This window comes from Oratosquilla oratoria, chromosome 43 (genome assembly GCF_046742065.1).
Source record: "Oratosquilla oratoria isolate Oo_2021 chromosome 43, ASM4674206v1, whole genome shotgun sequence".
NCBI classification, from domain to species: domain Eukaryota; kingdom Metazoa; phylum Arthropoda; class Malacostraca; order Stomatopoda; family Squillidae; genus Oratosquilla; species Oratosquilla oratoria.
Window position 1 is genome coordinate 29,321,908 of NC_134819.1, and position 10,000 is coordinate 29,331,907.

A 10,000-nucleotide genomic window follows, 5' to 3' on the forward strand; every position below is an offset into this window, starting at 1 on the left:
AGTAACGACCCGAAGCGCAGCGATACCGAAATAATTTCGGCCCTGGGTAGGATTCGAACAAGATACTACCGCACATCCGTACTAGCAGTCCAGTACTCTATCAACCGCGCCACCGAGAGAGATAGAGAGAGAGAGTGTGTGTGTGTGTTTGTGTGTGTGTGTGTGTGTGTGTGTGTGTGTGTGTGTGTGTGTGTGTGTGTGTGTGTGTGTGTGTGTGTGTGTGTGTGTGTGTGTGTGTGTGTGTGTGAAAATTTATTATAAGAATAGTCATGAGAGAGGAGATAATGAACAGAAATAGAAAGAGGGACGGAGGAGATGGAAGGGAGGAAACGAAGAGGAAGAGGAGATGAAGGAGGAGGAGGAGGGTCAATGGGAGATGGGAGAGGGGGGAGGGATGAAGAAGGGGGGAGGTGTGGAAGAGACTGGGCTGAACCAAGGACGGGGGGACGGGGGGAGGGGGGGCCTGTAGGGGTTGAAATCTTAGGTCTAGTGTGGAGGGGGGAGGGGGGAATCCATTTGCGTCACGGCATAAAGGGAAAATACCAATACGTCCAGGCCTACCAACACATTCACGTCCATCTTGATCAGTGACCTCCTTACTTTTCAAAAATATTTTGAAACGTTCGTTAATATGTTTTGGTCTTCAAAAGTATTTTTGGGGGAAAAATCTCTCGAATGTTTCTCTAGGTTTGTCTTAAATCAGTTAATTGGGTGTTTTGTTCGGTGGGGTTGGCAGCCCTGCTACACGTGCTATCAGACTGATCCGTTTTAGTCTTCCAACTGCCATGGATGTTACTCTCTTCTCAGGTCATGGCATTGCAATATCCATGTAAATTGGAAAAATTATATTAATATGCATAGTCCAGCACGCGCGGATTCCACCAGACAGGGACTAATTGGAGTGCTGGGCAGATTATTCGTGACCAAATGGTAACCATCATTTTCCAGGAAATAAAAACAACGATAGTTTTCCGTTGGTATATGATCCCATTGGAATAAAGTGAATTAATATTTTTTTAACTAACAACCGTATTCATGCAGACGTGCCTGGCGTGTTGGGGAATGTTAGAATTATGCGATATACGTGCACTATATTAGCGCGCCTGATGCACTACTGTATCTAAAACAGAGGAAAATCGCATTTAGGAAAATAGAACCCTTTCGACCTTTAGCTCAATCTGATCTTTTCATTTTAGCCATTTGTGCGACATTGTACCACAAATCTCTACCCTCGGTTAATCAAATCATGTGGCGCAATGCAAACCTTCAAAGTGATTTATCATGGAGCTCTTTCTCTCTCAAGAAAGCGTTGTCGACATGACGTCATATCGCAACTTCTCGGACAAACGGTTATGACTTCACTCATAACCCCCCCCCCCTCCACACACACTGTATGTGGATGTATATTGTAGACTTTAGACTTTATCTTTTAAAACCTTTTGCTAGGCCTGGCAAATGTTTCTCACAATTATAAAGTAAAATTCTACTAACGTCCTTAGATATACTTGGAAATTAGCTGTATAGAACAGCAGGTAAGGAAGATTTATCAAATGTCTAAAAAAAAAGAAAAAAAAAAGTAGAATTCTAATAACAGAAAGAGTTCTTCAGAGCTAACGAAGGATTTAGAAATACGGCCTTTGGGTTCTGAAAAATCGATTCTTGTGTAAGGAAAGGAATCGAGGTCCTCTTGGTCCTCGCCTCTCTTTGCTTTAACATCGTGGAAAACCTCCTCTTGCCGCGAGCTGTGGGAGAGAGGGAGATGCCTGGAGTTGCTGACCAAAAGGTCTTTTACTCTCCCGACATATTCTCTCTCTCTCTCTCTCTCTCTCTCTCTCTCTCTCTCTCTCTCTCTCTCTCTCTCTCTCTCTCTCTCTCTCTCTCTCTCTCTCTCTCTCTCTCTCTCTCTCTGTTCTCTCTATCCTTTCTCTCCTCTCTATCCTCTCTCTCCTCTCTCTCCTCTCTCTCTACTCCTCCTCTCTCTTTGTCTGTCTCTCGGTCTCTCTCTCCCTCCCTCCCTTCCCCTCTCTCTATTTCACTCTCTCCCTCTCTCCCTCTCCCTCGTGTAATGAAAATTCCGAGGACCTTTCCCGGTCGTCGACTTTTGGAAATATATTTCACATTTTCTTCGGCACCGCACGTGTATTGTTTGTCAACAACAACATTTTTGTCCAAGTCGACATGACGTCATATCGCCCTCAGACCAGCATGAGATTTCCGGAAGGAGGTGCTGACAGTATGCAATCTATAAATACTTAATTTACTTGAAATTAATATCTTTTTGAAACAATGAATTTGGTTTTTCACTGATTCGCCATATTTCTCGAAATGTGCATAATATGGAGTCATAGAAAACTTTCATTTTGAGAACAGATGGTCAGCAAGGCGAAGATGTGGAGGCAGTCATAGACACAAGATTAATTGAAGGGAGGGGGAGCTAATATCACTAATAAAAAGTCTGGAAACCACTACATTGAATTTTCTGTGATTTCAGACCAGGACAGGTCGACATGACAAAATTTGTGTGCTTACATTCTGGGGTCATGGAGTTTCGTCAATATGTCAGACGTGCGTTTGCAATAAATGTATCACTGTCATATTTTCATCACACAAATTTACAATACCACGGGCAGCTGATGCCGTTGCTGTTGATGTCGATGTTGATGTTGTTTAATCAAGATAGGCTATTGTAATGCATATACAAAAAGGCCTTTTTCATATTAAATCGTCCACACATTCTGCTTGCAGATGAAGTATTTTAGTCACGCTGTACAGGTCAGAGGTAATGCAGCAAGATAAAGCATATCCACAACAAAACCCGACAAACGGAATTAGTCTACTTTCATTGCTTTATTCTATGGCGAGACTGCCCCCCCCCACCCGCCCATACACACACTCCCTTATCCTCTTAAGAATATATGCAAGGTAGACTAGAAGAAATTCCTTCAGGCCGCGTCATTTTCTTATACATTTGCAACCACTGTCTAATCACTCCTATCTTTTGCAATCTTCCTTCGTTGCTCGACAGATATTCCTCTTACATCTAATGCCCTCTTCACCCTGTCCATCCACTTCATTCTTTACCTTTCTCTTAATTTACCTCATTTTATTTCTGCTTTCCATACATTTTTGCTAGTCTTTCCTTAATCATCCTTTCCATATGCCCAAATCATCTCGGCATGTTTTGACCAACTATATCTTCCAGATCTTACTACGCATCCTCTTCCCGGCTCTTCTTCGGCTACTCCCTCTCTTCCTATCTTAATCCTCTCGATGAACACTCCCCTCTTGACAAACTGATCCTCTGAATCTCTACATTCATATTTTTTCACTTTTCCCTTTATAGCGGAACTATATTTATTCTCTCTCAGTCCACCGAAATACTTCTTTCCCCAGGTACACATTAAACAATCTAACTAGTTATTCTACTATGATTATTCCTACCTTCGACAGACACTTTACGTGACATCAATCTAACACATCTATTCTGTAAATTTTTTTTTTTTTTTTGGGGGGGGGCAGCTCTACCATTCCCCTCTCCCTTTACAGGGAATGCCCTGACATCTCCCACTCCCACAGTCAAAAATTCTCTCCTCTTCTATATTCAACAAACCTCTGAAATAGCCTACTCATCTTCCTCTTACTGCCTTCTCCTCCATTAACATCTGTCCATCTGCATTCTTTACCTTCTCCCTACCTGACTCGTCCTTCCCCTTCACTCTTTTTACTTCTCCCAAAGCATCTTTTTATTCATTTCTTATGATTACATTTAATCTATTCTCTGCCAAATACGTGTTCCACCTCACAACCACTCTCCTCTTGGTCTCCCTTACCCTGTGGTTTTGTATATCATTCCTCTTAATTGTTTATTTTTTTATGTTTCCCCATTTCTTCTTTGCAGCCAGTTTTAGCATATTCACTTCATTTCTGCCACCACCGCTTCACTCTTCCTTCCGTCGTTTGTTTCCACTCTTTTTTCCTTCTTCCCTCCCATCCTCTTCATCTCACTTACCACCTTTGTCCATCTTAGCACCTCCTCCTTATGACACGCCATTCTTCCTCACCTTTTCCCTCCCAATCAACCCTCACTCTCAATTCCCCTTCTATCTTTATGTGACAACCCAATCCCCTCTTCCCCGAAAATATAATAATGATAAAGATGATTCTCCTTGGTCGATCCCTACCTAATAAATAATATTGCGCAATAATCCCCATTGTATGATATCAGTAATAGTGGAGGGATAGTATTAGAGACATGTAGGAAGGGGAATAGTACCCTCGTATTGACTCAGTGTATTGTCCCAGTGTAGCGGAAGGTTTAGAGGCAAGACACCCTATTACCTGATTTCACCATGACCTAGCATAAACCTACCATGACCTCTTTAGCTCTGAAGCTTTCCTAAGGTTGTTCGGGGCAGAAGCTTTCCTCAGAAGAATAAAATTCCCTGGAGAAAGAGATAATGAAACATGAAAGACGTTTTCCGCAGTGAAAGGGTTCGCCGATGTAGTTCTCAACCTCCTGACTACGAAAACTGAGGAGTTGAATATTATCGTCTGTTGGAGATCAGAACAAAGGATATAAGACGACTTTTATAGTGAAGTTAGCGAGAATCAAATTAACCTTGAAACTCACGAGATCCTTTGTGAGAGATATATAACCTAAAGTCAGTCCAACAGCTAGCCAGGACCTTTGAACAGTTTGCATATGAGAAACAAAACGTCTCAGAAGTTATTGTATAATAAAGACAATTATTCACACCCCGAATGGACAGTAAAAATGTTTGAGAAGTTCTCACAGTTCTCATAATATGAGGAACAAGACACCTCAGAAGTTTTTGTGAGATAAAGATAATGATCTACACTCCAAAGGGAGAGTCAAATCTTTGAGAAATTCTCAATTCTCATAAAATGAAAAGTAAACTTTCTCAAAAGCTTTGTGAGACAACGAGTGTCCACTCTCACGTGTCTAACAAACCTTATAAGAAGTTATCATAATATGAGAAACCAAAACTTTTCCTCATAACCTCAGTTGAGTAAAAACAGCAGAGTATTGGGTCCATGACCAGAAAGACCTTTGATTATTTTTCGTTCTTTGAGAAGAATAATGTCTCATAAACTCTAAGATAAGGCTATCTATACCCACGTAGCCAAAAATACCTTTAGGTACTTCTCATAATACGAGACGTAAGGCTTCTCATAAACTTTGTAAAAGACAATTATGAAAACCGAATTGTCTCATATTTTAGTGAAGATATATATATGAGTATTGCCCTCGTTGCCAGCAAGATCTCTGAGCAGTTCTCATATGAGAAGCAAGAATTCTCATAACCATTATGTGGTCAATTGATCTCCTAATGTGACCGGCAAGTCCACATAAGAACTTCTTGCTACAGCACTTCACGTAGTCCTCATAACAAAATAAGCAAAATGTCTCATAAAAAAAAAAAAAACTCATGTGAATATCTACTCCCATGCAGCCGACAAAGCTTGTGAAATTTTGACTGACCAGGTTTCATAATCTTTAATATATAAACACCTAAATATTTTATCAACTTTATGGGATAAATGACTATTTTTTATCAGTGAATTAGCTCTCATAATAAAAAGAACATTTTAGGAAATATTCTTATCCATGAAGATGAGCCTAATAGAATTTTATTGTGCAATTTCATATAGATTTTTTTTTCTACTTCCCAAATAGGTCTCTCTGGTTAGTTCGCAATTATATCAACGAGTTGGTCTTAATCTTATTCGTACGACGTATGCCCGGGTTCGATTCCGGTCGCTACTAATGTAGCCCTGCTAGCCCAAGCACCTAGGGCAAAGGTGGTTATTAACCTTTTCCAGCGCGCGTACCCCTTGATATTTCAGAAAATATTCTCGCACCCCCATCTAATATAAATACAATGCTAACATATGAAAAAGGTATAGTGATACAAACCTTGCTTTGCTCTCTTATAGTAAATATACAGTATTGTGCACTGACTATCATGTCTCGTACCTCCATCCTATATAAATACAGTGCAAACATATGAAAAGGATTAGTGATACAAACCTTGCTTTCCTTTCTTATAGTAAATGTACAATATCATTGCACTGGCTATCAGGTTTCGTAGCCCGAAGGTTCAAGGTTTCGTACCTCATGGGGGTACGAAACCTCCAGGTTAAGAACTCAAAGTGAGTGAAGATCCAAATTCCCTCGCTGGTGATGTCTCTGTGGGCTTAATCGAATAAATGAGTAAATAAGTCAATAAATCAATATATCATTAGGTATAAGAATAATCAATAAACAAATTAACAAATAAATAAATGAGTAAATGAATGAATAAATAAATAAACTAATTAATAAATAAGCAAACCCATAAATGATTAAAAAAATGAACAAATAGATATATAAATAAATGAATAAATAAATGAATAGGTTAGATTAATGAATAGTTTCATCAAAATATGAATTTTCTGTTGAGGTGTCGATGTGGCCGGCATGTAATGATGTACTTGAAACATTGTATATTTATTATTGTACATTTGTATATTCAATGTATTATCAAGTGTGAGAATGAAGTGTTCATATTAAAAGTGCGTGGCTGTCTGTGACTTTCCCGCCAAATCTGAGCTTGGTGGCGTGGCTTGGCGTCAGAAGCAGTCTTGGTTCTGCCTCCAAAGCGACCGCACGCTTGTATATGTAGTGTTTTACAATCATTAATTTATTCACATTCAGTGTTTCACTGGCCACCCCTACACAAGCAGCCGTGGCTGTAGCTTCGGATGTAGTTGATAGACTCCCAGCGTAAACACCTGAATTATTTTCTTCGTGAAGATCCTTTCATAGATAACGTAGAAGCAGGTGCAAGCAGCCCTCGCTTTAGATCCCGATTTCTCTTATACTGTGAAGCTGCGCAGTCACATTGCACAAGACTACTGAGCCTCTCAATACGGCGACGTACTACAAAGAATTACGTCTCTGGCTCATTTCAGACGATTTTATTCGTGTTTACAGGTCGGCCTGGGAGACGAGAAGGCGTCCCGGGCCCTCAGCTGAAAGGGATCGTTTTGTCTTGACCTCGAGACGGAGCTGCAAAGTACGTCTCCGTCATGAAGGGGTAGAATTCTCCAATCGAACACACGGATGCAACAACAGAACCATTTTCTCTCGCTCTCTCTCTCTCTCTCTCTCTCTCTCTCTCTCTCTCTCTCTCTCTCTCTCTCTCTCTCTCTCTCTCTCTCTCTCTCTCTCTCTCTCTCTCTCTCTCTCGAGTTTGCCTTCTCACGTCTATAATGTCTGCCCCTTGCCCAGGCTTAGGGTATGGTTTCAAAAGAGGAGGAGGAAGAGGAAGAGGAAGAGGAAAAGTTAGAGGAGGAAGGAACATAAGTGAGAAACAGGAGGGAGGTGTAAAAGGAAGAGGAAGAACAGAAATTAGGTGGAGGAGGAGAAGGAGGAGAGTGGAGGAGGAAGAGGAACTTTCCACCTCATCATCAACCTCCACTTCGTCAGTAGCAAGACCCCTGGCGCAGGGCGCCCTTGGGCGGGTTGCCAGGGGTGACCTGATGTAATGACCCGATCTGACCTTGGATTAGGCAGCGCGGACCCCCCCGCCCCGAATTGGACGCTGGGAAAGTAGGGCGCTCTCGCAATAATGGCCCGGAAGGGGACGGGTGGGGAGGAGGAGGAGGAGGAAAAGGAGGAAGAGGACTATAAGGAAGGGGAGGGGAAATGCCATGTAGAGGAGGAGGAGGAGGAGGAGGAGAAGGAAGAGGAGGAGAAATGCCATGTAGAGGAGGAGGAGGAGGAGGAGAAATGCCATGTAGAGGAGGAGGAAGAGGAGAAAGGAGGAGGAGGACCATAAGGAAGAGGAGAAATGCCATGTAGAGAAGTGGGAGAAGGTGGAGGAGAGGCAGAGGAAGGAGGAAGAGGTGGTGGAGGAGGGAGAGAGACAACGAGTAGGAAGAGAAACATGAGGAGGCAAGGGGAAGACGCAAGGAGAGGAAGAAAAATTAGAAAATGGGGACTAAGACGAAAAGGAAGTGCAGATGATGGCGGTGGGGGAGTTGGAAGAAAAGGAGGATTAAGAAAGACAGAAAGAGATATAAAAGGAGGAGGAGGTAGGAAAGAGGAGAAAATGTAGGAAAAGGAAAGAGGGAGGAAGAAATTGGAGAATGAAAAAGAGGAGGAAGAGGAGAAGGAGGACGAAGCGAAGGAGATGAAGGAGGAGGAAGAACAGAGTTGGAAGGAAGATGGAGATGAAAGGAAAGAGGTCGAGAAAGAAGAGGAGGAAGAGGAGAAGGAGGACGAAGAGAAGAAGGCGAAGGAGGAGGAAAAATAGAGTTGGAAGGAAGATGGAGATGAAAGGAAAGAGAGCGAGAAAGAAGAGGAGAGGAGAGGAGAGGAGGAATAGGAGAGAAACGCCTGAGAGGCTGGACAGCGCTGTCCACAGTCTCGCAGGACCGAGCAGGAATCGAAAACATCCAACCTCCCTCATCAGGAGATAAGGAGACAAAGAAGTTACAGATGAGGGAGAGAGGGAGGGAGGGAAGGAGAAAGGGATGGAGAGAGAGTTGGAGAGAGAGAGGAGGGAGGGATGGAGGGAGGAGAGGAAGAGAAACGGAATTACCTTCATGGTACAGCTGCAGGTCTCAGCTGCCGATTGTTCCTGTATTGGAAACAAGGGCTTAGCGGAAATTGGCACAATTGGTTGTTTTCCGGGTTTGGAAAAAAAAAATTCTTTGTGTTGATTTTGTTTTATTCATTTTTTTGAGGGGGTGGGGGTGGCATTGGTAGTTTTCACAATCTAGGAACACTCGATGCTTTCAGTATTTGTATGTTTTTTTTTTTCTTCATGAAAGTAGCAGTTGCCGACAAGACTGACGAGTTAAACACCATATGAGGACGAAGCCTTTATTTGTACAACGTTTCGCTTATTACAGCTTTTTCAAGTACTTGAAAAAAGCTGTAACAAGCGAAACGTCGTACAAATAAAGGCTCCGTCCTCGTATGGTGTTTAACTCGTCAGACTATGTTTTGTTTACTTAATCAAATCTATTTTCCTTTATCTATAGCGTTGGTTTTATTTTCATTGGTTTTATTTTAGGTTATCTTCTTTTATCTTTTCTTATTTAACTTTATTTTATTTCGTTCTAATTCATTTTATTTTATTATCTTCTATCTTATTTTATTTTTATTTATTTATTCTATTCTATTTTATTTATCTAATGTTTATTTATAATTTTTTTTTTTTTTTTTTTTTTTTTTTTTTTTTTTTTTTTTTTTTTTTTTTTTTTTTTTTTTTTTTTTTTTTTTTTTTTTTTTTTTTTTTAGGTGGGTTTGAGAAAACTTGTTGCGGTCAAAGTTAGATGGTTTTTTATGTCGGGCGAAGGAATAACTATTTATTGTCTAAAATTAACAACAATTAGCTGTTTTCTAGGTTTGGTAACAAATAACTGTTTTCCGACTTTAGTAACATTAGTTATTTTTGTCGTTATGGACAGAGTTATCGTCTCGTCTCCAAACTTTAGAAAGAACTATCAGTTCCTCAGGTTTGGGGAGCCTCTGAAGGCGTGACCCGATTGACGCGCGGAATCCCCTCAACTGACTCAAGTCCTCCGGTTTTAACTGAAACAGTCACATGACCCTTACGGTGCTGAAGGGTCCTCCCTCAGCTGAGAAAAATCGACTGACGGCAGCTGAAATAAATGATGAAGGTCGGGATACGTACCAGCGGGAGAGCTCGAATAGACTAGGGACTCTGCACCAGGAGACTCTCCAAATCCAAATCCATAATTTCCCGAAGAAACGAAGAGGGAGGGCCGGTTTCACAAATGGGCGTAGCCATAAAGGAGGTGGGTTTGGGGGGGTGGGGTTTGGATCTAAGAAGGAGGGATGCCCAGGCCTAATCCTCCCCCCCCCCACAAGGCTCCCCCTTGCCTCCTCTCCCCCCCACAAGGCTCCCCCTTGCCTCCTCTCCCCCCCACAAGGCTCCCCCTTGCCTCCTCTCCCCCCCCACAA